Source organism: Rhinatrema bivittatum, chromosome 1, assembly GCF_901001135.1.
Source record: "Rhinatrema bivittatum chromosome 1, aRhiBiv1.1, whole genome shotgun sequence".
NCBI classification, from domain to species: Eukaryota; Metazoa; Chordata; class Amphibia; order Gymnophiona; family Rhinatrematidae; genus Rhinatrema; species Rhinatrema bivittatum.
This window is the reverse complement of record NC_042615.1, coordinates 787,730,174-787,755,539: the sequence shown is the minus strand read 5'-3', so window position 1 is coordinate 787,755,539 and position 25,366 is coordinate 787,730,174.

Genomic DNA, 25,366 nt, shown 5'->3' with positions numbered 1-25,366 from the left:
CCCGCGCGGCCCCGGAAGAAAAATGTTGCCGGAGCCGCGCGGGCAGGAAGGAGGAGGAGCATCAGCCAATGCAGGAACTTCTCCTCCTTCCTGCCCGCGCGGCCCCGAAAGAAAAATGTTGCCGGAGCCGCGCGGGCAGGAAGGAGGAGGAGCATCAGCCAATGCAGGAACTTCTCCTCCTTCCTGCCCACGCGGCCCCGGAAGAAAAATGTTGCCGGAGCCGCGCGGGCAGGAAGGAGGAGGAGCATCAGCCACGTGCCGGAAGGAGGAGGAGCATCAGCCACGTGCAGAAGAGGATCAGCGCGGCTCGAGAAGACCGGGGCCGCTGCAGAGCCCATCCTGCAGTGGCCCGTGAAGAGGAGGCCCAGAGGTGAGAGAGAGACTGAGGGTTTGTACAGTGTGCATGTGTGCGTGTATGAGATGAGTTGAGAGACTGTGTGTGTGTGTGGGAGTGAAGACCTGAATGTTTGCAGAGACAGCATGGGAGAGCCTCTGTGTGTGTGAGAGACAGCATGTGATAGTGAGAGCCTGTGCTTGAGCAAGACAGCATGTAGGAGTGAGAGAGAGCCTGTGTGTGTGTGAGTCAGCATGTGACAGTGAGAGCCTGTGTGTAGGAATGATTGTATGAGAGAGAGCATGTGACAGTGAGAGCCTGTGCTTGAGCAGGACAGCATGTGGGAGTGAGAGAGAGCCTGTGTGTGTGAGTCAGCATGTGACAGTGAGAGCCTGTGTGTAGGAATGATTGTATGAGAGAGAGCATGTGACAGTGAGAACCTGTGCTTGAGCAAGACAGCATGTGGGAGTGAGAGTTAGACAGCATGTGCAAGAGAGAGACTGTGTATAAATGATTGTATGAGGGACAGCATGTGAGAATGAGTGCCTGTGTATGTGAGAGAGAGAAAGCATGTGAGATTGAGAACCTGACTGTGTGTTTGAGGGAAGCAGACAGATGGAGAGAAAAGAAATATGTTATAAAAGGAATTGGCAAAAAAATAAGAAAGGGAAGGTGGAAAAAAAAAAGCCTGTGACCAACCGATTAGAAAACTAAGATCAGACAGCAAATGTAAAAAGAAATAAATTACTTTTTACTGATTGGCACATGTAATCTTTGGGAATGTGCAAGAGTAGCACTTTCTCTATGCGGATCTCACAATGTACGAGATCAGCATAGAGGAACTGGAAGCTCATGGGGCCTGCACAGAGGAGGCAGCAGAATGTGCTTCAGTGCCAATAGCAGCAATCAGCACCTCCGCAATAGCCATACAGCAGCAGTGACAGTGGCAGCAGAAGAATGAGAGAGGCTCTGAGGTTGCTGGCAAAAGAAAGAGAGGGGGTCTCTGCCTTTAGTGTGTGCATGTGTATGAATGGGAGTCTGCCTGGCGGTGTATGTGTGTGAATGCATGGGTGCCTGCCTGAGGGTGTGTCTGTGAATGAGAATGTATGGGTGTCTTCCTGGGGTTTGTATGTGTGAGAATAGGTGCCTGCCTGTTCGTGGTGTATGTGTGTGTGTGAGAATAAATTGGTGCCTGCCTGGGGGTCTGTGTGTGTGAGAATGAATGTGTGCATGCCTGGGGGATGGGGAGGGAGTGGTGTGAAAATGAATGGGAGCCTGCCTGGGGTTCAATGTGAGAATGACTAGGAGCTTGCCTGTGTGTGTGTGTGTGTGTGTCTGTGTGAGAACGAGTGGGAGCTTGCCTGGCAGTGTGTGTTTGTGTGTATGTGAGGGAGCCAGTGAGAGTGAGAGCATGAGTGTGTATGAGAAAATCCAGGGGAGTAAGAGTTTGTGTGGGGGGGTGTCTGGAGGGGGAGAGAGTGCCTTAGAGCCTGAGTGTGTCAGTGTCTGTGAGAGCGAGAGGTTATGGTTGGGTATAAGAGCATGAATGTGTATGTATGTGACAGTGTATGTGTGAGAGAGAATGGACATGTGAGTATGTGTGAGAGAGAGAGGATAACCTCCTAATCCTCGACAATATCAGGGTGACTGGAAATCAAGAGCTCCCATGTATGGACAGCAGGGGCTTTTTAAAATCCTTATTAGTTTTAATTATTGTGTGTTATTTGATATATGTTCTGTTTTGAAATATTTTATTGGTGTTTGGAAATTGTAAAAAATGTATATGATTTTAATTAATAGAAATTCTATTTATCAGTAGTTTTAAAATATTTTATTAGTATGGTTTTACTATTATAACTGATGCTTTGTTTCTTGATTTTATTTGTTTTATGAGGAATGGTTGTTCTGTTTTTCCATTGCTAATACACAGAGTCTGGCTTCTTGGGGTTTCCATTTCAGTTTTTTCTAATTTGTGCTCCTTTATTTTGTATTCTGTATTTGGTGAGGGTCTGTCTCTGCTCTGTGTGTGTGACCATGATGAGAGATTCTGCTATCATATAGTGTCTGTATAGAGATCTATAGCAATTGGGTTTGTTTTGTTTCCTCAGTAGGTGGTGTATTGGTATTCTAGGACCCAGTGTAATATTTACCCTTGCTTATTCACAGGTAGGGTTATTGTTGTTTGAGTCCTTGGTGTTATTACTGTTATGTTATGATGGGATTGCAGTATAGATTTTGGGTGTCTTTTTTGCGGTGCTTTGTGTTAGTTAACAATGTGTCTGGCAGTGGAAGGTGTTTGTGCTGCTGTTGCTGTGAGGTGACACCAGAATTTGAAAATATCTTTTAGTATGATGAGCTGTAAGGGAAACATCCAAGCTCCATTGTTTGGGGGAATTTCAGTGGATGCACAGAGATACAGAACTGGAGGTGCAGGATTTGTATTGACATTCTGTCCCTTCCTATATATTCCAGACTTCACTCTCATAGCCATATAGAATTAGTTGAATGAGGCTATCAAATAATTTTATAGTGTGAAACTGGCCAGCTTTTTAAAATAATGCAGAGGACCCTTTGGACTTTTTTTAACAACACTTTTTTTTATAACCAATTTTAAAGCAGGATCCATGCTATAGAGGTGGGCGTGATGAAGAAATGTCATTTTGGCTCCCCCCCCCCCACCCAAAACAAATTCTTCTGTCTAGAGATGCCACTGATTTTCTGTGGCACACAAATGCATTGGCCCCTGGGCGCCGGAGACCCTTGGTACGCCACTGGGTGCGAGCCATATGGGGCCGCAAGTGGTGGCAAAGAGGAGTGGAGATTTGGCGGGCCGCAAGCAGTGCCCAATCTGCTCGCGACCCAGAAAACCCCAGTCAGCGGGCGTGATTGAGAATGAGGTAGGAGTCGGGGCCGAGACCGGGGGGGGGGGGGGGGCGCAAGGAAGAAGGCTCGCCTAGGGTGCCAAATCCCCTTGCACCGGCCCTGCTTGGTAGGTGTAGTTCTTTCACCCTGTGCTGAGGTTCCACCAGGCAGCCTTTCCCCTAGGTCCTGAGGCCTTCAACTCAGATTCTGGTTCTGTATCTCCAAACTTCTTATTTCTCTACAACTGCTGCTTTACAACTCCTGGTTCTTTGTCTTTGAGTGCTTGTGAAAACAGCCCAGGACACCAATCCAGGCCTCACTGTGAGTGGTTCCTGCTACAGACTCTCCATCTCTTTCTTAGTTCATTCCCATCTCCAGATCCGACTATCCTCTGGGGTGCATATTTTACTCTCCCTTCTAAATCATTCCCTTTTCTGACCTAGACCACATTGTCAAACCCCTTAATGGCCTCCACACCCCCTAGCCTTTTGGAAACCTTCCTGTTTTGGAACTCTCTACCTTCTCAACATTTGGCTGAACTCTCCCTAACCAGAAGATTCTATTTTATAACATACAGCTCAACCTTTCAACCTTCTACATTAAGCCAAAACCTAGTACTGTATATACTATCATGTCATCTAGAGACCATTAGTGTCACACGTGGATAACTTTAAAGTTAGCCAAATAAGTGTATCTGGCAAACTTTAGACCTGCTCGGTAGCAGGTCTAAATTATCCTGCTGTACATGAAAATTGCACTGGCCAGCCCTGACAAAGCACCATTTTGATGCCTATGGCCCCGAGCTGGCTGGCACCATTTTAAATGTCATACTATGGCGCCAGCCTTAGGGCTGACCGGTACCATTGCCTGCCATGCGGATGACATAGGGGCAGGAAGTGCATGGGCATCTCTCCTGCCCATCTGGAACCCCGCGGATGGGGCAAGTGGGTGCTGAGCTGGTTCCTGGTCCCAGGACTTTTTTGGGTTTTTGGGGGTTTTTTTATATGTTTATTTTGTTTCTGTAAAAGAAACAGACACAAAATAAACATTCAACAAAATGAAACCCGGGGAGAAGAAAAAAACTAAGTGAGCAAACAAAAGGAAACAAAATCTTTGAGGCTGCACAACCCTACCAAAAAGGTGCTAGAGCATTCAGAGATGAAGAGTTTCTGCCTATCCCTTATTCAGTCTGAGGGAAGATTGTCCTGATAAGAAGCAGTGCAGCCATTAGAAACCCCAGATCTGATCCAGTAGGAGGTGAACCTGCAATAGAGAATCAAGGGCATCCTGAGTGAGGGTGACTGTGTGTGTACATGAATGAAGCAGATTGATCTCTATGTAAGTGCACGTTATGTCAGATTTTCATGACTGAAGAAGTCGTGTACTAGTAAAGATGAATAGTTGGAACACCACTTTCCAGCGTGAGGGGTGATTTGTTAAGAGTCCAGCTGTCTAACTCTGTTTACAATGAGGACAAGGGAGGGAGCTACAAAAACAAGGAGGTATCGGCAAATAGCATAGACCAGTGTTTCCCAACCCTCTTTTGGAGGCACACCTAGAAGAAGAATCTGAAATGACAATTAAATCCAGGTCTTTCTACCCACCTTCTGCCCAACCGCTTTTGGTAGCAAAGAACACCAGCCAATGGGCCATTAGCCCAGCCCACTTTTAGCCATCAAAAGAGAGTCTATGCCAGTGTTTCCTAACCCTTTCCTGGGGATACACCTAGCAAGTTGGATTTTCAGGAATGCCACAAAGAATATGGATGAGATTCAGATTCTTCTTCCATGGGCTAATTTTATTTTCTGTGTTCATGCCTTGGGGTGGAATCCAGTAGTACCAGTCCAACCTAGTACTTCAGTAGAGGAATTCATTGGAGCCAGATGCCCTTCTTACATTCTACAAAGAATCTAGTTTTCTACAGGATCAATATAGCATCTCTTCTCATCCTATCCCATCTCATCCCCCACCTCAGGCAGAAGATTGCCTTGCGCCATTCCTGACTGCCGGCACCAGTATCCAATACATTTCTGCTTCTGCTCTGGGCTGCCAGTACTCTGAATCAGCTGACACCTAAGCTCAATGTCACGCGTGTTAGCATGTCAGTTGAGACATTTCGAGCCCAACCTTTACTGATGTCAGGCTGGGGAGGCAGCTCAGAGGGACGGTCACAAATTTTCTGATGCACCACCAACTTCAGCAAGCACCCTATGCCCCTATTTTGTTATTTGTTTTTATTTTTATCTTAATATGATTCTGTTTTGTATTTTGTCTCGTAATCTGGCCTGAGCTATTTGGAGGGATGGGCTATAAATAATTGTACATTTATTTAATTATTTATTTCAACTTGCTGTTCATTCCACCACTTTTATAGCATTATTGGTAACTTTATAGCATTATTGGTAACTTTCATGTGAGTGTTACCAAGAACACATATTAATGCTTTTTTAACATGAATTAAGTGCTAAATTCCGCATTTACCGTGCATTAATGCAGCTTGGTAAATAAGCCCCTTAATTAAGAGAGGTTAACTACATGCAGTGTGCGCTTTTGAACTGTTGCACGGTGTACATAGAGTGCATGTCTCTTTTAACGGATTTACCAAAGACACTAATTCCTTTCTTGGCCAAGTTCCATCTCTTTTTCAGCTACCAGAGCCAGAGAAAGGAGAGCAGAGGTTGGGGGAACTTTGATTTATCAGAATAGACACACTCAGCACTGCAACTTGTTAATATATTTGGAGCGTCCACTCTTTGCCCTTTCTCAAAGCTTTTATAATAATGCTATTATCGGCAGCCTCGCTATCTGTAGCACTATAGGTTTTCCTAAAGATGCAACCACATGTGATGCCAGTTTTACGATGTCTTTCAACTCTGCCTACGTTTGGCTGGCCGCAGTGAGGAGGGAAGTGCTGTCATTAAAAAAAAAAGACATGAAAACACCAACAATAGTTCTCGTTTTGTTTTGTGTCATTTTCCATCCAAAATGTCACAAAAAAATAATGAAATATTGTTTTTTGTAATTCATGTTGTTTTAATATGTGCTCTATATTTTATGACGCCCACTATTGTTTACGCTGGGCATACTTTTGCAAATAGTGCATGATAATAACATATTATAGCATGAGCTTAGTTGCAAAGTATGCATGTTGTAAAAAAAAAAAAAAAGCTCATAAACAAACAAACAAAGAGCAACCTATAACAAATGTATCTAAAACACTGTGTCTAATCTTAGTGATTTTAATAATCTCTAGTTCAGGAGTCAGCTAGCCAAACATGTGAGCACCTTGTCAGAGCTAAGTATCACTTTATTTGACCGCTGAAGCAGTGAATGCCAACAAAGCATCAGATGATGTCTGGTTTATGGTGTGGTTTCCTTAACATGATTGTTACTGCAGTTTGATTACCTTTTATGTTTTTGAAAACAGAAAAAGTGGCATTCCTCTATTTTATCTGCAAAGAAAAACTGGTGAAAAAATGAATGGGTGAATGATCAAGAAGACCAGCGGGGACCCATTGAGATCTCACAAGTTTGGCTTGCTAACACCTGAACTTGAGATCATTACTATCACTAAGATTAGACATAGTGTTTTAGATAAATTCATTCCAGATTGTTCTTTGTTTGTTTATAAGCTGCTTATGTTGAGCTCCTGACATATCACTTTCTACTAGTTTTGAGTTAAAAAAAAATAGCACTTGTAGGAAATAGCATGTACTAAAAATGATGTGAACAAAATTTCTAGAAAAACTAATTAAAATGAAATGAAATAAATGTAAATGAAATGAAAATAGAAATAAAACCCCATGCAAACCCCTAGTAGTGAGAAGCACTGAAGGAGAATTCAAGTGCAGAGTTCTAGCAGCATTGGTCTTAGAGCAAAATGGATGCTTTGTAAATTGCAATACCTTTTTCTGATTCTATCAATTTCAAATTCTCATTTTACTAACGTTTTTCATTGAGTCTAGTATTACCAAACAATGAGAAAAACCTTCAGATTGCCTCAGATCCACAGCAGCTTCCAATACACATAAGTAAAAAGAAACTTTCTTTATTTCCTTATTTCTAATTTTTATGCGATGCTTATGTATCCAAAGTGTCATCAAAAAAATCCTCTTGCAAATTTATATATTCTCATTGTTCTTTCTGTATACAGCACAATACATCTTTCACTGTAGTTCTTGCTGTTACAAAGCTATTTCAAAATATTATCAAGGTGAATGAACGTATATAAAGACTCATGTGTTGTCTCTGTTATTTCTACAAGCAGCATGAAACAAATCTTCCACTGTGGCATTATAATGGTCATTGATAAAAACTCTACTGTTGTTAAGCTGTTCCAACAAGGCCTTGTTTCACCCTGCTGGATGCATCAGGGAACAAAACTGAAAGAAATATTACCAATATGCTGCTAAAAAAAAATGACTGTACTATTTTAACATTCTTCACCATCATTACATGACAGTGACAAAGGCTGATCAGCACAAGGGGGCGCTCCTATACCACGAATCTTCTTTAAGGTAGAAGAGGTCCAGGGGTGGGGAATGGGAGTATAGGGGCACTCTAGACTACCAGGGTCTATTTATGAGGTAAGGGGGAGGGGATCCGCCCTAGACCTCCAGGGCCTAATTATATTTGAAAGGGGAGGGACCAGAGAGGGGAAAAGGGACTTGATACTGGGGAAGCCTCTGTTTGGGGCGAAGGGGTTTCAACAAAGGGGAGGGGGTCAGTTAACGGGCAGGGCATCGCCACATGATGCAAAATATTTTTCTTTCAAACTTTTTTTTTTTTAACTTGCCGGAGCTCAGTGCTTACTGTTCTGAGCACAGAGATGGTCTCCGGCTGTGGGGGGAGAGGGCATCTGCCGCAACCGCTGCACTCAGCCTCCTGCATCCGCTGCCTTTCAGCTGTACAAGCAGCTAAGTCCTTGCCGGGAACCAGCTACTGGACCAAGGCACACCTCTGAGGGACCGTGGAAATCACCTCAGAAATTCTCAACTGGGGGAGAGACCATTAGGTATCACCGCAAGAGTGGGGCTTTCGTCCTCAATGTAAAATTCTCCTTCCATAATTTACAGCATTCCCCATAGGGAGATGCACGTACACCATCTGTTGGAGACGGAGAATACTGGCAGGCTGCAGTCACAGCAGGAGTATATATACTGTGACATCAGCTTGCTGCATCTCTATCTGCTGGCAGAGGAGCATAACCCACTGGTCCTGAGTCCATCTGTCTACACGCTAGGAAATGATTAATACACTAGAGATTATATAGAATCTTTAGGAGTAAAGCCTAAAGGACTCATCTGTAAAAAGAAAAGACTAATTGTTACCCCTTTCCTTATAGATAATAATACCCTGAAGGATTAAATAGGAATTGATTGATATCTAAGAGAAAAAGACTGGTATCCTAGGGGATAAATAGGAATAAAGAGTTGAATTCTAAGAACAAAAGACTAAAACTCCAGAATCCTCAGGAATAAAGTTAAAGGCATCATCTCAGAGGGTGGCACACTCCCACAATTGAAATGTAGTAATAATAAGAAACATTGTATCTAGAAATAAAAACTATGGAATCTGGTATTTGGAACAAAATTCCTCTGTTTTTCACTTCTCTCTAAACCCTAAGTAAAGTGCAGTCAGTGAGCAGCTCCTGGGCCCTATTTTTTATTCATGTATTTAGAGCAATTATAGGATGCCCTACGATAGTTGAAACAACATCAATAAAAAAAAATTATGATTCATAGTTTATACGGTAATGGAGATGTCTGAGGGGGAAAAAAACGAGAAATCGGGGTAGGTCAATGTGACATTGTTTTCTGGCCAGGAGCCCAAGTCCTGATACAGGTAGACAGGAAGGCAGGAAAGTGACACATGCTATTCCCAGTTTCTGCTATATTTTCTGTGTCATGAATAGATGTTTTTGTATTGAAGAAGTAGCTGTGTATACTTATCACAGACATTATTAAGGCCTTACTCAAATTTTGTGACCCAACACATATCATCTGTGAAGAGATTTACATGTGATACAAAAATCTGTAACAGAATATGATAAGGTGATATTCAGTGGTGGACAGCCGAAATCCTTTTTTTTAGATCCGCAACGGGAATTTAATTTGGAGGAGTCTTGGAAACCTGGTGGTACGGCTGCCTCGGCCTTCCACGGGACAATTGTTACATCCCTAAGAAAGCTTGCATCAGGCTTCCAAGAAGTCTGAGATAATCAGCAAGGAGAGACCATGGTTTGGGATTTTTAACCCGCCTTTCTGCATGAAATGTTATGTTATACTTGGATGCTGCCTTCCTCAAACAGACGTTTGACCTGAAGTGGTTGACAACGATATAGTAAACAGATTTTTGACAGAGGCCCTAAACACAGGCCTGGTCACTAAATGAGCGCTTGAAGAAATTCTCGGAGGGATGCACTTGGCCTCTACTTTTGGGGTTGAGTGATATGTCGCTATGACAAGAGATTTATTAAGAGGATGGTGTAGCTCTTTAAGTGAGAGAGATCCTCTCGGGGAAGTGAGCCTTGCTCAGTATAGGCTGGTGCACAGGGATTTAGAGAAGAGTTTGCCGGGAAGTTGAAATGAAATTGGGAAGGGAAGGGAAGCCTCCCTCTTTTTCCTTGCAGCCTCAGCAGGTGTCCATCACGGCCATGACTACGGGAGACCCATACTGGAATCCAAGTAATGCATCTGAGCCACCTGGGAGGAATCATGGATTTGCAAGCATGAGGAATTCCATTCCTTGACCAGGGAAAAAGATGAGAGAGAATCTGTGAGTACTGAATACTACCTCTTTTTAAAAGAACAGACTCCCTGTGCTGAAGGCGAAGAAAAGAAAGGAAATATTTGTTGTGTCCGTCGCTGTCCGACGTCTCTGCTCTGCCCACCTTACCTCGTTGGCGACTCCCTCCGGGGTTGATGGAAAGCTAGCTGCTGGTCGTCTCCAGGCCGTTCTCCGGTGTTCCCGGACTGGCTTGATGCTGCAAGCCGCCATGTTGACCAGATGCCTAAGGGCGCGCGCGCGCGGCCCGACTGTTGTACTGACATTGGCGCAAACCTCAGGGGCGTCCCCCTGAGATGATGTCATCAGCTCCAGATATTTAAGGTCTCAGTTTTCGCTAACAAGATGAGTTAGCAAGGGTTCGCTTCCTCCAGGTCGCTGCGGATGGGATTCGCTCTCCGCAAACCTAGCTACTCTGCCTCTTCGGACTTCACTAGAGATACCCGCTCCTTGGGGGCCTCGCTCTCTCTTTTTCTTTTCAGGTCGCAGTCCGGAACCAGTACTCGCTCCTCGAGGGCCCATGTCCCGGACCAGCTCCTGAATACCACTTCTGCTAAGAAGTCATCGCTGCTTACAACATTATTGAGTTTCCATCTATCTCTCAGAGCTTTCCCTGGGACCAGGTACTCGCTCCTCGAGAGCATACTGCATTCCAACTCCTGGGCTGCCTCAAGAGACTATGGTGTGAGTGTTATCACCAAGGGCTTGTTCCAGAACTCTGCATATCCTATCTACTCACTTTCTTAGTTTACAGCTCAGCTACCTTGGGATCGCTGTTCCAATACCTGAGGGACTACAGCCCAGCCGGGCACTTCCATCTCACTACTGCCACCTCTGGTGGTTTAATATACTGCTTACTAAGAAGTCTTTGTTGCTTATAACATCAGTGAGTTTCTATATATCTCTCAGAGCTTTCCCTGGTACCAGGTACTCGCTCCTCGAGGGCCTAATGCATACCAGCTCCTGGGCTGCCTCAAGAGACTATTGTGTGAGTGTTACCATCAAGGACTTGTTCCTGAACTCTGCATGTCTTGCCTACTCACTTTCTTAGTTTCTCTACAGCTCAGCCACCTTGGGATCACTGTTCCAGTACCTGAGGGACTACAGCCCAGCCGGGCACTTCCAGCTCACTACTGCCACCTCTGGTGGTTTAACATATTGTCTAATAAAAGAACTAGTGTGTGTTTGTCTCCTATACTAAGCCTGACCAGTGGTCCCTCTCGGGAGCTCCCCCGAGGGCGTGGTCACCTGCCACTGGTCCAAGGATCTACCCACAACTATTCTAAATAATAACAGATTGTATCTCCAGCAACTCCGTTAATAACAGATTGCTATCTCTCAGCTTTAACTACAGAGCTCTAACAACAGATTGCTAATTCCCAGCATTAACAACAATATTATTCTGAAATAAAGTAGTTTGGCTGACTTGTTAGTCTACTTGAATGCACAGTGTAACATTTGCCGGTCAAGGTGTCATTCCATGTCCAGCAGCACTCACCCCCAGGTCACCTGTGATCCTTCAGTGTGGCAGGAACACTGCCGAAATGCCACCAGCCTCTCCTGTGGTGGGACACCGCCAACACCATCTATGCCTGGGTCCCCTAGGTGTGCACACGCACAACACAACACCTTTTAAAGGGACTATGACAGGAACTCTTCAAGTTGGCGCCCCCTGATGATGTCTGCGTGGCTGCCTCAGCATAGGTCCTCCAGTGTTTGCTATGCACGTTGCTTCTCCAAAACTTGTTCCTGTCCAGCCTGCCTTGCATTGCCCAGCCTGTCCTGCCTTGCCCAGCCTGTCCTGCCACATCCAGCCTATCCAGCCTGCCTTGTCTGTTCCAGCCTGTCCAGCCTGCCTTACCTAACCCAGTCTGTCCAGCCTGTCCTGCCTCATCCAGTTTGTCTAGCCTGGCTTGGCTTGTCCAGCCTGCCCTGCCTCATCCATCTTGTCCAGCCTGTCCTGCTTCATCCAGCCGTGCTCCTGCCTCCATCCAGTCCCTTGCCTGTCTGATTTCCTAATATTGACCTCTGCTATGGATCCTGACTACACCTTGTTCATCGCCCGCCCAGACCTTTGGCCTGCACCCGGTATCTGTCTCCTTGCTGCCTGCCCTGTCTTCAGCCAGCTCTGGATATTCTCTCTCTAACCACCCCTAGGGACACTCGCCTAAGTCCTGCCTGGCCTGGAACCCAAGGGCTCAACCTGCTGGGAATGAGGCTAGTATAGGTGAAGGTCCAGCTCAGTCCCGTGAAAGGGTGTATCCACCAACTGTTGACATAGGCCTAGTAGGTTCGCCTGCTAGGTTGTGTCAACCAAACCACAGCACAAGGGCTCACAATCCTGACATACAGAAACAAGTTAACAAATACTCCCTGCTCCACCAGTATTGGCCCTCAGGCAACCACCTAATCTAAAGCAAAAATTTGTAAAAACAGGGAGGACAACTTCAAAATGAGTGCACGCATGGCCATATATGCGTATATATGGGTGCGTGCAAAACTGCTATGGCACTTTATAACCTGCATATATACGATATACGCAGGTTATAAAAGACACATAAATGTACCCAAGAACATGTGTGTGCATGTGAAAAACACACAAATACCGGTACATTTTTGCACTTATCCAGATTAATTCTGAGTTATCCAGCTACATAGCAACACTTATAGGGATAAGTACTGATTTATCCGGATAATTAGCAGCAAAGCTGCTGTTTAGTCAGATTCTTAAAGCACTAATTATCCAGCTAGGTCAACCAGCTGGATAAATCTAAAAAGTGCTACTTATCCGGCTATATCAAATGTTATGTGACAATGTTAAGCATCTCATTTAGTTTAGCTGCTAAATGGCCTGAGGATATAGGTATTTTTTTCTTATGATGAGCTGAAGGGTATTAATCCTCTCTTCATAAATTGACTTCAGATGTTTACACGAAGGAAACGCAATTTAAAATAATAAACAGGGTATTTCTTGATAAGGTCAGAGGTCTCAAGCTTCGATTTTTTTGACTTAGACATGTGTACCAAGTGTCAGACAGAAGTTGTTGCTTATATGCATTTATTCCTCTGATGTAATAAGCTGATGCCATTTTGTTTGGAAGTCCAGTCTAGAACTGAGAAAACTCTGGTGAGGAAAATTGTTTTTTAAGTGCAACCCTTTCTTGACGGATGACACATATCCCAAAGGGCCATAAAAGAATGCATTAACGGTGGCTAGCTCCTCAGTCTCTTCGCCCACCTGCTTTTCCCAAAGGGTGGGTCCTTTCTTTGGGGTGAAGGAAAACCTTCTTGGCCCAGGCAGGACTGTGTAGTATCACACAGGGGTGTGTGTTACCATTGCTCTTCAGGGCAGGTACACTTGCAAACCAGGCTGGACTCTTGGGATGGGTGTTCAACTTAATGTTTACTTTGCTTGAGTTCAAGATGATCAAGAGGTGCAGTAAATAAAATGTCCAGTTACACCCAGGGTCCTTAGAATTACATGAGCCAGGATTTAACTGATCTCTAACTCTGTGGATGTGTCCCTCCAGGCAGGGGCTTGAAACTGGATTATCCTCCATGGAAAGGAATGATGAGCATCCCAAGTGGGCTGGAGGTGTCCTAACCATGACGGATACCCTACCCAGTACCCGAGGTCCACGATGAATCCCGTACTACACCCTGGCAGCGTCCTGTGTCGCAGGGGGTGGAAGCTCCGTTGGGGGGTCTCTGGATGTCTTTTTCCGTTTCTCTCCCTCCGACGCCTCTTTACAACATAGTTGCAGCATTCCTGGAGGCAAGGCCAGCCACCGAAAGCAGTCCTTACAGCTTCCAGCTCAGAGCAAGGAAGGGTGGTAGAAAACAGCTTCCTTCCCTCTTGGTGGTGAAACTCGGTCTCTTATTAAAACACTTCTTTCTGCACTGTCACTGCCACCTCCTCTTAGACTGGGCAAAGAGGTTCATAGCTCCCTCCTGACCCACTGAGCAGGGGATTCTGCCTGCCAGAAAGCTCGAGGCATAACGGTGAAAAAACTTCAGGAAAACTGCAAAAATCCTTCTGCTTCTCTTTCTTCCCTCCAGCCCACTTCTGGGGATCTGGCCAGGGCAGTGTCTCTCCCGGCCTGTGCTAAGCTGTGGGCCTAACTTGGAGGGCACGCTGAAAGCGCCCCACTCTCACAAGGGCTCCCCCTTCCTTGCGGCCTGGGAGATCACCATCCATATGCAGCCTGCAGGGGAGGGCCTATGCAGGAATGCTGTCTCCATTTGAGATGATATAAATCCCAAGGGCCTGGACCTAGGGCCAATTAGTGGCTGACCAAAGGTCCAGCCACAAAAGCTTTGATTTTCATGTTGGGAATTGATACTGAGGGTGACAACTTTAGCACTTTAGGAAAAGCGTTTTCTTTATTTGGCAACGTTGTTAGCCAAAAAGGCTATCTTGCCAGTTGGGTAGAAGATGTTCCACCCATTGTTTTCTCTATGGGAGCTGCTTAGGGTGAATTACTTCTATAATGATTTCTTACATTTAAGTGCAACCGCTGGATAGGACAGAAGCCATAAACTGGACCCAGGGGCACATAAAAATAAAATAGACCCTATCTGCCACCAGCTCTCCATGGACAGCTTCTACTTTTGAGTTCCAGGGCACCTTGGGTAGGGGGAGCATAGCTTTGAGCTCTTTTGCATGACACAGCCTTTTTTTTTCCAGTTTCTGTAAACAGCACTGATAATCTCCACAGTCAATAACAACAATGATCACACTGAGAATCAATGTGGTTTCCAACTTCTTTACTGATCGTTGATAAATTGAATGAAGATACTTTAAAGCAGGGGTCCCCAACCACCGGTCCGCGGACCGGGACCGGGCCATGGGAGTTTTTTGCCGGTCTGCGGCGCCGCTCCCGGTCTCTCCCGCTGCTCTTCTTTCCCTGCTGCCATTGCCGCTGGGCTATCAGCACGTTCAAGCCCAGCGGGAACGGCAGCGGTGCAAAAAAAAAAAAAAAAAAGCTGTGGCATCTGCAGCTGGCCTTTTCTTCTTCCCCCCCCCCCCCCCCCCGTTCCTCTGACCCGGAACAGGAAGTGAATCGCGGTGTGCGGGAAGGAGAAAGAGCCGTGCTGCATGACAAAATAGCAGCGGCGGCAGCAGCAGCAGCATCGGCATCGGCTCCCGAGCAATCGAAGCAGCTGATAATAGGTAAAGGAGACAGCAATGTGAGCCTCCCGCGGCCGATGGGATTCTTCTTTCTTGGCCTGCGAGGGCTGGAGGAGGAGGTGGTGCAGCTACCGTTTGTGCTCGGGGGGGGGGGGGGGGGGAGGAGAGGAAGTAAGTGAGTGAGAGAAAGAGAGAGAAGCAGGCAGCCAGCATGTGTGTGATTGACTGGTCAGAGAGCTGATGTGTGTGTATGTGAGAGACAATGAAAGTGATTGCTCAGGGAGATGACTGATGTGTATGTGAGAGTGTGAGACATTAGTCAGGGAGGTGACTGATGTGTGTGTGTGAGAGAGAAAAAGCATGGAAGTGAGAAGTCTGGGTATGTGAGAAAGCATTGGCGTAAGAAGCCTGGTGTTGTGGGGGTGAAAGAAAGCATGGGAGTGAGAAACCTGGGTGAGTGTGCATGCATGAGAGAGAGAGACTGCTTGGTAAGGTGACGGTGTGTGTGAGAGAAAAAGACTGGTGTGTGTGAATGTGAGAGAATGTGATTCAGGGAATGAGAAGCCTGTGCACGTGGAGAGTGAGCATGGAAATGAGAGAGACTGGTGTGTGTGTAACAGAGAGAAAGTGATTATGGGAATGAGAAGCCTGTGCATGTGAAGAGTGAGCATGGGAGTGAGAAACCTGGGTGTGTGTGAGACACATCATGGGAGGGAGAAGCCTGTATATCTGAAAGAGAACATGGGAGTGAGAGACTGGTGAGTGTGTGTGTGAGAGAGAGACAGAGAAAGTGATTATGAGAGTGAGAAGCCCATATATGTAAGTAGAACACGGGAGTGGGAAGCCTGTGTGTATGTGTGTATGGCATGAGAGAAACTGTTCAGGAAGGTGACTGGTGTGTGTTTGTCAAAGACTGTTTGGGAGATGATTGGTGTGTGAGAGACAGAAACTGGTCATGGGGGCATGACTGGTAATGGTGTGTGTGTGAGTCATGGGCACTAAGGAAGAGGACCATAAGTATAGAGCTTAGCTTCTACTGCTGCTTCTGGTGTGTGCCACGGCCTGCAGGAAAGGGGAGTAGGACAGCTGCTGGAGGGGGTAAGTAAAAGTGGCTTTTTAAGTTTATTTTTCTTGACTGCCATTTTGTGTGGTCTGCTTTTTTGAAATATTTTATTGGTGTTTGGAGAATGTTTAATAGTTTTTATGAGTTTTTAATTGTTGGATGTTATTCTGTTCATAGCTGTTTTGAAACATTTATTCTGCTTATTAGTATAGTTTTACAATTATTTCTGTGTGGGGATCTATAGCTGCTTGCTAGTTCTGTTTTCCTAATAAGAGGTGTATTGGTTTTTAGGGCCTGATTTAATATTTGTAGTGTTGCCTTTTCATAGATAGGGTTGCTCCTGTTTGAGTGTATTCCATAATACAGGTGTAACTGAGTGCAGATTAGTTTATGTGCATTACTACAGATCCTGGGAGTATGTTAGGTCGGTTCTGTGTCTGTTACCGAGATGAAATATTTTGCTAGCATGTAAGCGTTTGTATCGGTCTTATTTGTTGTGTTTTCTCAAGAGGACATGCATTGGTGGTAAACTGCTGTCTTTTCATAAGTAGGGCTATTGAGCCTGGAAGTAGAAGGAGTTTGAGTTACTGTTACTGAGATGTCACCAAAACCAGAATATCTTTTTTGTAGGGTGAGTTGTATGGGGAATGTCATAATTCTGCTTTACATCCATTATTGTGGGTCAGGGGGGTTCCCGTGGATACAAACTGTACTTTTACATCTAGCCCCATGACGATCATGGGTCAGTGTGCCATGCATATGAGAACCTATGGTGAGTTGAGTCACATTCACATTATAAATGTCATAATTAAATGATAAGTGTGCACTAAAATCCAACCCCCTCCATAACCCCGCCCTCATATGACCAAAGCCCCGCCCCTGCCCCGCCCTGCCGGGCCATGGAAAAATGGTCTTGCTTGAAGCCGGTCCCTGGTGCAAAAAAGGTTGGGGACCACTGCTTTAAAGCACTTAGATTTAAACAAAGTTAATGAACAATAAAGAAGAAGAAAAATTAATAAATTTGTGACCTCACTCTTCTAGAAAAGTCTCTAAATTTATGGAAGCCAATTCCTTAACAATTGATCTCCTTTCCCTGAAGAAAGCATAATCCTTCTTCCATCTCCCAAATTTATCACAATCTTCTCCCAATTACTTATCTGAACACAGCAAGTCCCAATTCTCATTCCTCTCCTGTAGTCTTCTTAGCTATCTTAGATCACCTCTGAAAGCACGAGTGGGCACGTTCCTCTCAAGTGCAGCACATCTGAGTCAGTAGGGAAAAAAACACCTTACGCAATACCTTCAGCTCCTCCCCTCTGCTAATGGGCAGGAATCCATTCCGCTCTTGATGAAATCCTCCAGCTCCTCAGGCTCTTCCTAGGTGAAAGACACCTTTTCCTCCCAGTGGATTGGAAACCGATTCCCTCGCACCAAGGGCACTCAGATCCAAGCGAAACAAAAACAGACTTTGACTCAATGAGGAGAAAAACAAAACAGGGACAGGACGGGTGGAAAAACCTCCTTCTCTCCCAACTGAGGAGAGAGTCACTGAAGAAAAATGACTCAGCTCTTCTGCATCGAGTCACTGACTGATCCCCCTACGGGAGGTGAACCCCCCCTGATCTAACCTTACTCAGGGACCGCCCCAAAACTCTGCGAAGGGTTATCAAGACCTTCAAGTGCAGTACACTTGAGTCAGTAGAAAAAAAAACAAAACATCTCTTACACACAATAACTTCAGCTCCTCCCCTCTGTTAACGGACAGGGAAAGTCTCCAAAAAGCGGCTCAAAAGAGTAAATAAGCCAAACTAGGTCAAATGGTTGACCCAAGGAAGGTAAATCAAGAAAATCTAACAATGCACAAAGCGCATACACCGCAGTCCAATTGAAATCTAAGCATCCACACCCTAAGATGGTGGCAGGGGGTTATGAACTGCTAGAGCACATCATATGTAGCTCCCACTTGGGGGAGTGAAATCCAAACCTCCCGTCACTAAATCTCTCTGAACCTCCCCAGCCAGTTAGTACATTCCTTCTGGTAAGGAAACCAGGGGTTCTTACATAAGGACTGGGAAATCTGTCATAAAATATATTCTTAGACTCTGGAATTGTTTCCGTGGTACTTTGCCTATGGAGCTTCAGTTCTCTATTACATCTTTTGTGGCACTGCATAGTTGATCTTTTTGGAATGGCTGGAATGAATGATTGTGCTAGGAAGCGTGTGTGATGAGCATTGGCCTGGGTGTATATCTTTTTAGGTGGTTTTGAGTGGGTTGCCATTGTTGGGGTGGAAATACGAAAACTCACAAAGGGACTTTCTTGGGTATGTTTTAGTTGTTCACCTTTGTTTACTGGAATTGGAGATATTTTATGTATTATCTTCTTGTGTTCTATGTGTCTCTTGAATTTAAAAAAAAACCTGTTTGAATTAATACATTATATAAAACTGAACTCTGCACGAAACTAGGGACAGATTATTAGAAAACTGGGGATGATATCCTTATATGATTATTCCCCTATTTTGTATGATAGGCCCTTTGCTGCAATATTGCTGTTTTTATTTTCCCCTGTCTCTTTCTCCTCTATGCTGTAATAACTCCTTTTTAGTTTTATATTTTGTCCTTGAGGTATTTTGGTGGCTTCTGTTTTGCTTTCTGACACTGTCCTATGAAAGGCAGCAAAATCTATCAAGTATTCCGCCAGCACGCAAGTAGTAGAAACAAGTGCCATCTAGTGGAAATGTAAGGACATTCCACTTCAGAGAATGCACACAAAGTAAAGGTGCATTAAAGGCAAACCAAACAATATACATCTAAAGTTATACCTGTTAATTGGAATTAACTTAATACATTTGTTGGCTAACTTTTCAGAGCTAGTACTCTCATCTTCATGTAGAATTCAGATGACTAGAAATTATATTTACCGGGAAATATAAAATTTGGATTCTTCAGCTCACAGATGTGCCAATGCATTTAAGAAGCAAACATCTTTATTAATTCACTCCTGAGTAAAAGTGCTGAGCCTCTACACTGCAAAAAAAATCTTGAAAATATTTTTTTTCATTTCAAGCAAATATCTCCCTGTTTAAAACCCCCCCAAAACTATATGATCTTATGAAAATATCAGTCTTTTTAGGATAGTCATTCTTTAAAATTAGATAAAAAGTAGTAAAATGAGATTAAGGGGGACAATGCAATAAATTTTAGCGTGCACAGTCAGTCCCTCTTGTGCAAGCTAAAAATAGTGAGCTATGCAGGAAGGCGTTAACATGAATGTTAAGGTGGTCCTAGAAGAGGTTAGCATGAGCACGCAAACATTTGTGCATCCACACATGAATACATTCTGATAAAATGGCGGATTATAAATACTGAAATAAATAGACTTGCAAGTGAAGGAACATCATATGCAAATGAGGGATTTGACCCGCCTCATTACTTAGTGAGAGTTTGGTAAATGGCCGCTATTTAATTCCTGTCCCAGACTACTGTTAACGCGAGCCTGTTATTTACCAAGGGGAAGCTAAATAGCATGATCCTGCTAAACTGAGCATGCTCAGTTCTCTTTCACTCTTGAACCCCACCCCCTGCTGGGTTCCAAGAGGGCCCTGCTCATCAGTACAGATGGAAGAAGTAGCAGACTCTACTAAATTCAAGTAGCGTGGGTCAAAGGAGATCAAAGAGTTCCTGAAGAGACAAAACCAGACCCCAGAGATGGAGAATGTAGAGGAAGAGGAGGAGGAGGGAAATGCCACTTGCCGACATACCCAGCTGTCTTCTGCTGTCTATTCCCTTTCTGGCAACTAAGTATTCTCTCTGCTCATTCCCAGTGATTCCCAAACCTTTTTATACTGTGGCATCCCCAGCCAGGGACAATAGGGGGGGGACTGCCACCCCAAGGCACTGATTTAATGTCTCCCCTCCTCCGAGATATGAATGGCGTCTCCAATCCTGGGCTCCAGCAGTGATCCTCAAAGCACAGTGAGCGCAGGGACGAAGCCCGTGCTCACAAGCCCCTCCCCCTCAGGGAAGCCCAAAGGGGATGGGGCCTGTGAGCGTGGGCTTACGTTCCCGTGCTTATAGCACACTGAGGATCGCCTGTGGAGCTGAGGTCCAGGGGGAAGAAGCAGTGGTGGCAGCAGTGGGGGGGGGGGGGGCAGGATTGTAGAGTGTCTGGGGGGCAAGAAATTTGCAACCTCCCCCCCCCCTCAAAATTTGACACCTTAGGCAAGGCTTGGTAGGGCTGAGTGGAAATCCAGACCCACACCTGGCACTGGGTTCACTTTAGCTTGGCACACCATCACCTTCCCTTCTCTGCTCCATACAACCAGCATCTTCACTTTCTCCTCCCTCCTCCCCATCTCCCTGGCATCCCCACATCTGTTTCTATCCTTCACTCCCTACTGCCATCGCACCTTCCCTTCCCTCACCCTCCTATAGCATCATCATACCTCCCATAATCCTGGCATCAGTGGCAATTTTCTAAAAAAAAAAAAAAGGTCAGGACCATTGGCGAGCTCCACCTTCCACTCCAGCTGCCATGGGAAAAAGGATGCAAATTCAAAAGCTTCCCTCCACGCTCCCACCAGCCGATGGCCGCGCTCACAACAGAAAATAAGAAGGAAATCTTAAAACTACGTTTGTCTGTTCACTGAACTCTGAATCATTAGTGTAATGACTACTTCAAAATGTCTTACATGTTCTCTAATTGACTGTGCAACACTGTGGGGCGGATTTTCAGAGTCCTGCTCGCCTAAATCCGCCTAAATCCGGGCAGATTTAGGCGAGCAGGGCCCTGCGCGCCGGTAGGCCTATGTTCAATAGGCCTACCGGTGCGCGCAGACCCCGGGACTCGCGTAAGTCCCGGGGTTTTCCGAGGGGGGCGTGTCGGGGGCGTGTCGAGGGGGCGGGCCCGATCCACGCGGTGTTTTCGGGGCGGGCCGTAGCGTTTCGGGGGCAGTCCGGGGGCGTGGCCGCGCCCTCCGGATCCGCCCCCAGGTCGCGTCCCGGCGCGCTAGCAGCCCGCTGGCACGCGGGGATTTACGTCTCCCTCCGGGAGGCGTAAATCCCCCGACAAAGGTAAGGGGGGGGTTTAGACAGGGCCGGGCGGGTGGGTTAGGTAGGGGAAGGGAGGGGAAGGTGAGGGGAGGGCAAAAGAAAGTTCCCTCCAAGGCCGCTCCGATTTCGGAGCGGCCTTGGAGGGAACGGAGGTAGGCTGCGCGGCTCGGCGCGCGCCGGCTATATGGAATCGATAGCCTTGCGCGCGCCGATCCCGGATTTTAGCGGCTACGCGCGTATCTACTAAAATCCAGCGTACTTTTGTTGGCGCCTGATGCGCCAACAAAAGTACGCCAAATCGCGCTATTTGAAAATCTACCCCTGTATGTATATATATATATATATATATTTACTTATTTATAAAATCTTTTATACAGATATAAACAGACCTGTGGGGGGTCCAACCGATTTGCATGGATGTAACAGGACTCTTTTTGCTCACCCCTGTCTAGATTGTGCTCAACTTCTTAGTTATTTAGGAAAAATGTGGTTTATTTTGAAGATATTTTGGATCAATTCTGACACGTTCCAGGGTTGACTTGGCCTGCTTTTAGGAGCTGTTAATGCATGGAGCTGCAGGAAGAGAGCACGAGAGAGTCAGACACCTTGTGAGTCACTTTTGAAAAAAATCCCCCTGGGCTGATATTTTCCTGCAATCTGCCCCTGATTTCCATACATTAGTTTGCCAGAGAATAAAGGTCTTTGCTGTCATTGATATTGTTAGTATAGCCAAAGACCACTGTAGGCATTCAGAGAATTGAGGCTAACACGAGCAGTCTGAGCCTCACTAGCATTTTTCAGCTCACCAGTTTTTTGGTTTGTGTGCATCACTCACAACAGGGAGCTTTGAAACAGTTATTGTAGTTCCTAAAGTACAGGGTGATGGAGGAGAATGGAATGATCAGATGCCGGTGCCCTTCTCGTTCAGGGCAGCATGATTCCTCCCTCTTTCATGCTCCCTTCCATCCCCAGCCATGTTCTTTTACCACCACTATTTGCATGTAAACAGGCAGTCGGGTCAATTTTTTGCTCTCCTTTGACCTGCTCACCTAGAGTGTAGTAGATCTCACACTTCTTCCCTCTGCACTGACAAGCAACATAAGAACATAAGATAATCCATATTGGGTCAGACCAAGGGTCCATCAAGCCCAGTATCTGTCTCCAACAGTGGCCAATCCAAGTCACAAGTACTTATGCCGGCAACAAGCAGTGGCTATTCCTTTTTTTATTAATAGCAGTTTATGGACTTCTCCTCTAGGAACTTATCCAAACATTTTTTAAACCCAGTTACACTAGCTGCCTTAACCACATCCTCTGATAATGAATTCCAGAGCTTAATTGTGCATTGAGTGAAAAAGAATTTTCTCTCGTTTGTTTTAAATGTGCTACTTGCTAACTTCATGGAGTACCCCCTAGTCCTTGAATTATGGGAAAGAGTAAATAACCGTTTCACCTTTACCTATTCAAGTCCTTTCATGACTTTGTAGACAAGAATATCAGGATAACAGGAAGCCTGTGCAAGAGAAGGATCTGTGAGCATGGGCCAACTGGCTCAGATACCCTGTGCAGACTTTAATTTTTGTTGCTGCTATGGGCCAGAGAAGAAGAGAGCAGAGAAATGCAGCTATGGCAGTGGTTGTTGCTGGCTCTATGCGCTCTGCTGCCATGGTCAAGGCAGAGATATTCTGTGAGATGCTCTGCTGTGGAAGACAAGAAGTCAACTACCGGTGCAAGACCTCATGGTGTGTCAATAGTGTCTCATGGTAGGCTGTAATTTAAATGACAGCACATGGGGGTGTTGCATCGGATTTTCTAACAATCTTGAAAAAGCTCTTTAATTGTTTTGTAATGATCCCATAAAAATAGATTTCAAAGTTAAATATTCTTAAATTTCATACATATAAAATACATATATAAAAAGAGAAACTGTCTCCCTAAAACCGTCAGTCTTCCTAATCTAGTGGAGTCTGGTATGGTGTCTAATGTCAGGGATGGTAACTTTTAAAGAGGCACATGGGCACACGTGTGTGCATTCGTCAGCCCGCTCCCAGGGATGCAGCTATTTTACAACATACACGTGTATATGCATGCATGTTATAAACTAGCCTGACCGTGTGCACATGTGCACGCTATTTTAAGTGGGCACGCACCTATGCACGGAAATGCCACTTCTACTGCGTAAAAGGGAGATGTTAAAAGACACATGTACCAATGCCATTGCCAATTTATTTTTTAATAAGAAAAGGGTGTGAGTTTTCTCTTTATATTCTGACATATTTTTCGTTACTAGAATAGTCCTGACACAGCTTACTTGCAAACATTGGCCACATCAGCATTTTGTGATCATTATGGGAATTTATCCCTAACAGTGTGACAAGCTTCATTCTGGATTGGAAGTGTGTGGATGAATATACTAGCAACTTTTTAAGTTAAGTTTTTCAAAGTCATGTTTACACAAGAGTGACATTTTTTTTGCATGAAGAATAAGTGAAATATGGAGGTTTATTAGACCTATGATTGGGACCTTGAGCTTTATTCAAGCTTTGGCAGTTTAAACTCAACTCTGAGGTCTTTTCTTCCATTTGAAATTGAAATCGTATTTAGACTCTTGGATTTCAGATTATATTTATAGGAAGCTTTTCACTGTGTGCCACAATAGCTCCATCCTTCCATTTGTTTGGTAAGCTTCTGTTTTTCACAGGGTCTGGACAAATAATGTGTTATAAGAGGATCTTCTCTCTAAATTTTTTATGTTTTTAAAAGATATTTTGTCAATATAGTATGTTTATGATTGGTTTAGTACTTTGCCATAGGAATACTGGCTTTTCTTTGTGCTGCCCCACCCCTAAGTATTGGCAATTGTGTCACAAAAGAAAACTGTGTGCTTTGTCACCATCTGCTGGTAGGAGGACATAATCACTTGTCTGGACTGGTGTAGCAAGATTCATAGAAAGAAAATTAACATAACTTTTCTGCTCCTAACTTGAGTTAGAAGCACATCTATTTTGGCTCCTAATTTGAATTAGGAGCATATTTATTGTGCACATAATTTTTATGCTTTTGACTGCCGGAACCTGTTCTCAGGATTTATACGCAGAAAATAATGCTTTGTGCACATGAAAACTGTTTTCAGCGCAGAAAGCTTTTTTTGTGTGCATACAATCCAGACTACAGGTCCCAGCACCAGAACTCCAGCTTCCATTCATAGACAGCTCTGAAAACCTTATTCCACCTTGGACCAGAAGTCCAAGCGCTAATTTCTGAAAGTAAAATGTGCGGCTTGGCTGCACATTTTACTTAGTGAATCGCGTGGGAATAACTAATAGGGCCATCAACATGCATTTGCATGTTGCGGGCGCTATTAGTTTAGGGGGGGGTTGGATGCGCGTTTTTGACACGCTAGCGAAACTAATAGTTATTCCCACGTGATTCAGAAAGCAAAATGTGCAGCCAAGCCGCACATTTTACTTTCAGAAATAAGCGCCTACCCAAAGGTAGGCGCTTATTTCTTTCGGCACCAGGAAAGTGCACAGAAAAGCAGTAAAAACTGCTTTTCTGTACACCCTCCAACTTAATATCATGGCGATATTAAGTCAGAGGTCCCAAAAGTAAAAAATATTAAAAAATAAAAAAATTTAAAATCAGCCCGCGGCTCGCGGGTTAAAAACCGGACGCTCAATTTTGCCGGCGCTGGTTTCCGAACCCGTGGCTGTCAGCGGGGTCCAAGAACCGATGCAGACAAAATTGAGCGTCGGCTGTCAAACCCGCTGACAGCCGCCGCTCCTGTCAAAAAGGAGGCGCTAGGGACGCGCTAGTGTCCCTTGCGTCTCCTTTTACTGCCGGCCCTAATTAGCATATTTTTATTTAATGGATCATGCGCAAAGGACACTGGCCTGTGCACGAGCCGGGAGAGTAGGCGTGCGCCCGCTCTCCCGCGTTTCTTTCTGTATTGGCCTGTTTATTGGGGAGTAATAGCTAATGCCTTCATTAGCAAAGGATTTGCATTAGAGGGCATTAACTTAAATGCACATTGTTGTATGCACATTTTTTTCTGCACAACTTCTTACTGCATAGCAGTAAAGTTTCCAGCACTAAGAAAACACGAGGAAAGCCTATGCACCTCTCTGTATTGGGGA